Raw genomic sequence first — 5555 nt, forward strand, 5'->3', positions numbered from 1 at the left:
TCGACAGAGTGAGACTCCATCTCAAAAAAAAAAGTGGCACATTTTGATGGTGATGTGTGGACCAGGACAAACTTCTCAGCAGTTTTTCTCCTTTGTACACTTCCAATTACTTGCAGATTGATCATTTAAGCTTTCAGACTACCGAGATGAATATATATAACTTTCTGACACTAAATATTTTAAGCTATAAAATATTTCCTGAAGTTACCCCTTTCTCCCTACTTTGAACCAAAGGCAAGAATTTTTAAAGAACTGTTTATCAGTGGCCTGGCTCCTGGATATAGTTCCGGAAGTTAAGACCAGTTGCCTTGTCAAGTGTGTTGACAGCACAGCTGCTCTGTTTGGCTGTGAATCCAGTCATTCCCACTGAGGTCTTTAGCCCTGTTCTTGGACTTCTGCTCTTGCAGAAAAGGAGCACAACATAGGACTATAGCTCACCCGTCAGAGAGCTCATCTTTATTCTAATAGGAAGCGCTGGGATTGTTTAAATATCCTAGTTCAACGTTAAGAAAAAAAAAATTTAATCCCAGCACTTTGGGAGGCCAAGGCGGGCAGATCACGAAGTCAGGAGATCGAGACCATCCTGGCTAACACGGTGAAACCCCGTCTCTACTAAAAAAATTAGCCATGCGTGGTGGCGGGTACCTGTAGTCCCAGCTACTCGGGAGGCTGAGGCAGGAGAATGCGTGAACCCAGGAGGCGGAGCTTGCAGTGAGCTGAGATGGCGCCACTGCACTCCAGCCTGGGTAATAGAGTGAGACTCCATCTCAAAAAAAAAAAAGAAAACAAAACACCACCACCAAAAAACGGGATGTTACCCCCTTGGTTTTAAAGCAAATTTAATAAGGGAACAAAAAGATGATACCAAGAAGAAGGCAAGTAAAACCCCTAGTCTTCCATTAGCTCTTTCACTGGAATTTGAGTATATTGTACATGAAGGTTGGTTTTCAATTCGAACATCTAGAAAGATACTCATTTCTAATACCTGTGCACTGTAGTTTCAGGTTTACTTGCAGACACTCTGGTAGGGTTAAAAGGAGGATATTTCCACGTTATATTTAAATTGAGTTTTCTTTTATTCACCTTTATATGGTCATAAGGGAAGTGAACTGGGATTCTTGACTCTAGTATAATTGCTCTGACAACTATGTAGAAGTCAAAATGAGTGACTTTAGTGAAGCTTCTGTACTTTACAATACGTGACAGGAATGCTATTCCAGAAGTTTTGTTTTTTGTTTTTGAGATGGAGTCTTGCTCTGTCTCTCCCAGGCTGGAGTGCAGTGGCATGATCTCAGCTCACTGCAGCCTCCACCTCCCGATTTCAAGCAATTCTCCTGTCTTAGCCTCCTGAGTAGCTTGGACTACAGGCGTGCGCCACCATACCTGGCTAATTTTGTATTTTTAGTAGAGATGGGGTTTCACCATGTTGGCCAGGCTGGTCTCAAACTCCTGACCTCAGGTGATCTACCTGCCTCGGCCTCCCAAAATACTGGGATTACAGGAGGGAGCCACCATACCTGACCCGCGGCACCCCCCCCCCCGCCCCCCGCCGCTTTTTGCTGTTGTTTTGAAACAAGGTATCACTCGATCACTGAAGCTGGATACAGTGGCAAGATCATAGCTCACTGTAACCTCAAACTCCTGGGCACAAGGGATCCTCCCACCTCAGCCTCCCAAGTAGCTTGGACCACAGGAAAGTACCACCATGCCCAGCTAATGTTTTTTCACTTGTTGTGCAGACGAGGTTTTGCTCTGTTGCCCAGGCTGGTCTCAGACCAGTGGCCAGAAGCGATCTTACCTCCTCAGCCTCCCAAAGCACTGGGATTACAGAGTAACATTTTAATATTCACATTCCTATTTTAATATTCATATTCGATGATGGCACTTAGCAACATCCTCCTATATCCATATTAAAACCTGTTTTCCAAGATTGTATCTAATATGAAGGTGTGAAATTGCTTTGTTTTCACTCATTCTTGAATGAATAAATTTGATAGTAACCAATTATAATTTTAGTTTTCTGCTTCTCCTGCCCCAGGGCATGGAAATGCAAGCTGCTTAGGCACCCAAAGTAGGAAAGAAGTGATGCTTCCTCTATAAAGGGGCTCATTAGCTTTAAAAATGGGAAATACCTGTGGTTTTTCTCTTAATTTTTGTGGGTATATAGGAGGTATATATATTTATGGAGTACATGAGATGTTTTGATACAGGCGTGCAATGTGAAATAAGCACATCATGAAGAATGGGGTATCCATTCCTTCAAGCATTTATCTATTGAGTTGCAAACAATCCAGTTACACTCTGGTTATTTTGAAATGTACAGTTAATGTCAGGGCTGGGTGGTTCACGCTTGTAATCCCAGCACTTTGGGAGGGTGAGGCAGGCAGAGGATCACTTGCGCTCAGGAGTTCGAGACCAGCCTGGCAACATAGTGAAACCCTGTCTTTATTTAAAAAAAAAAAAAAAAAAAAAAACTGGGTGCGGTGTTGTGGTCTCAGCTACTCCAGAGGCTGAGGCAGGAGAATGAAGGACTTGAGCCCAGGTGGCGGAGGTTGCAGTGAGCTGAGATGGCACCATTGCAGTCCAGCTTGGGTGACAGGAGTGACCCTGTCTCAAAAGTACGATTAAATTATTGTTGACTGTAGTCATCCTGTTGTGCTTTTTTCTTTCTCTTTTTTTTAATATAAAGATTTTTTAAATTAAAACAATTTTTTTGTTTTTGACACGGAGTCTCTGTGGCCCAGGCTGGAGTGCAATGGCATGATCTCGGCTCACTGCAACCTCCACCTCCCGGGTTCAAGCGATTCTCTTGCCTTAGCCTCCCAAGTATCTGGAATTACAGGCACCCGTCACCACACCCAGCTAATTTTTGTATTTTTAGTAGAGACAGGAGTTCACCATGTTGGCCAGGCTGGTCTCGAACTCCTGATCTCAAGTGATGTGCCTGCCTTGGCCTCCCAAAGTGCTGGGATGACAGGTGTGAGCCACCACGAGGTGGCTAATGCCTGTAATCCCAGCACTTTGGGAGGCTGAGGAAGGAGAATTATTTGAGGCCAGGAGTTCAAGACCAGCCTGGGCAACATAGGGAGACCCTCTCTTTACAAAAAAATTAGCTGAGCATGCACCTGTAGTCCCAGCTACTTGAGAAGCTGAGGTGGGAGGATCCCTTGAGCCCAGGAGGTTGAGGCTGCAGTGAGCCATGGGATCGTGCCACTGCACTCCAATCTGGACGACAGAGCAAGAGGGACATCTGAGCCTGTAAAATGGTCTGACTCCGAAGTCAAGATCTGACAAACTATTTCATTCCATTTACTTAAGAATTACAGATCCATGGATGATACTGCTGATAAAAGTGTGCTTAAACTAATGCACGTAACAGAATTGGCCACATAAAGAATCCTTTGGGTGGGACATGCAAACTGAATCTTCCTTGGGAAGCAAATGTTACTTAAACACAATGCCTGCTGTTTTGAGGGAAGATACACCTTAGATGATTATTTTGTTTGCTCGTAGCTGGTGAAAGTATCAAGACCTCATGGAAAGGCTTTTGCTGGGATATTCACAAGAAAGAGGGGGTCCAGACCCAAGTGAACCTCCAGGTTTCCTGTCTGCTTCACTCTCCAGTCCCCCTTCCCACCTAGTGAATGTGCATGATTCAGGTGTGGACAGAGGAACTGGCTGCAGGAGCAAAAAAACATTTGCCCTCAATCCATCACTACCCACAAAGAGTTTACAATGTTAACCTCAAAAAAATAAAAAAGTTACCAGAACACTGGAACACAGTGTGTAATTAGATACAAATATTTTCTGTTTACTTTTTTAAAACTAATAATTTAGCTGAAATCAATAATGAAACACAGTGACTCTTCTCAAATCTCCTCCCACCATCAGGTAATCAGTTTGCAGTTCAGTGTTAACTATTCTCCACTTCCCACAAGCACATAAGGCTTTATTTAAGCTTTGGATATTATTTAAAAATCAATCTGCATGTTGCTATTTTATTTTATTTTATTTTATTTTATTTTATTTTTTTGAGATGGAGTCTCGCTCTGTTGCCAGGCCGGAGTGCAGTGGCACAACCTCAGCTTGCTGCAACCTCCACCTCCTGGGTTCAAGCGATTCTCCTGCCTTAGCCTCCAGTGTAGCTGGGACTGCAGGCGCGCACCACCACACCCAGCTAATTTTTGTATTTTTAGTGGAGACCAGGTTTCACCATGTTCATCAGGATGGTCTCGAATTCCTGACCTTGTGATCCGCCCGCCTCGGCCTCCCAAAATGCTGGGATTACAGGCGTGAGCCACCATGTGCCCGGCCTGCATGTTGCTTTTTTGTTGTCATTTTTGTTTTTTCGAGAAGGAGTCTCCCTCTGTCACCAGGCTGGAGTGCAGTGGCACAATCTTGACTCATTGCAACCTCCGCCTCCCAGGTTCAAGCAATTCTTGTGCCTCAGCTTCCCGAGTAGCTGGGATTACAGGCGTGCACCACCACGCCCCGCTAATTTTTGTATTTTCAGTAGAGACGGGGTTTCACCATGTTGCCCAGGCTGGTCTTGAACTTCTGACCTCAGGTGATCCGCTCCCCTTTGGCCTCCCAGAGTGCTGGAGTTACAGGTGTGAGCCACCGCGCCCTGCCTGCATGTTGCTTTTTAAAAACAATGTATCATCCATCTATGCCAATAACTCCAGATCTGGCTGGCTTCCTTCCTTCCTTCCTTCCTTCCTTCCTTTCTTTTTCTATCTTTTTTTTTTTTTTTTTTTTTTGGAGAAGGAGTCTCGCTCTGTCGCCCAGGCTGGAGTGCAGTGGCGCGATCTCGGCTCACTGCAAGCTTCGCCTCCCGGGTTCACGCCATTCTCCTGCCTCAGCCTCCCGAGTAACTGGGACTACAGGCGCCCGCCACCATGCCCGGCTAATTTTTTGTATTTTTAGTAGAGAGGGGGTTTCACCGTGTTAGCCAGGATGGTCTCGATTTCCTGACCTCGTGATCCGCCCGCCTCGGCCTCTCAAAGTGCTGGGATTACAGGCGTGAGCCACCGCGCCCTGCCTGGATCTGGCATTCTTTCTAATGGTTGCATTATGTTCCGAACTATGGCTGTCCTATGATTTATTCAACCATGTCCCTATCCGTGGATGATCGTGTTTCTAAAAAGCTAGTTTTTCAACCATTAGAGCGGCTTAAGGAGCTGCTAAACAGCACTGGGCGCATAGGCTGGGTTTAACTAGACAGGATTAGCGAGGGGGAAAAAAACCAATTACAAGCAGTTCCGTACTCCGGAGATGCTCCCCTTAGCAGAAGCTCGGTAGACTGTCTACAGCCAGACCTCCCGGCCTGGCGGCGGGCGCGGGAGGCAGAGGGCGGGGCTTTCCAACCGGGCTCCGTGCCCCGCCCTCCCCGCGCCGCCTTCCACCTCCGGCCGCGCGGGGGCGCTCCCGGGCCGGCGCTGTTGCTTCCGCCGCCGCCCCGCCCACCTGGGCTCACCCCGCGTCCCGATTGGCTGCGAGACGGGAGCGCGCCGAGTCAGGGGGCGGGCCCGCGCCCGCTACAAAGCGACGAAGGT

The sequence above is a fragment of the Nomascus leucogenys genome, chromosome 24, assembly GCF_006542625.1.
Source record: "Nomascus leucogenys isolate Asia chromosome 24, Asia_NLE_v1, whole genome shotgun sequence".
Classification (NCBI taxonomy): Eukaryota; Metazoa; Chordata; class Mammalia; order Primates; family Hylobatidae; genus Nomascus; species Nomascus leucogenys.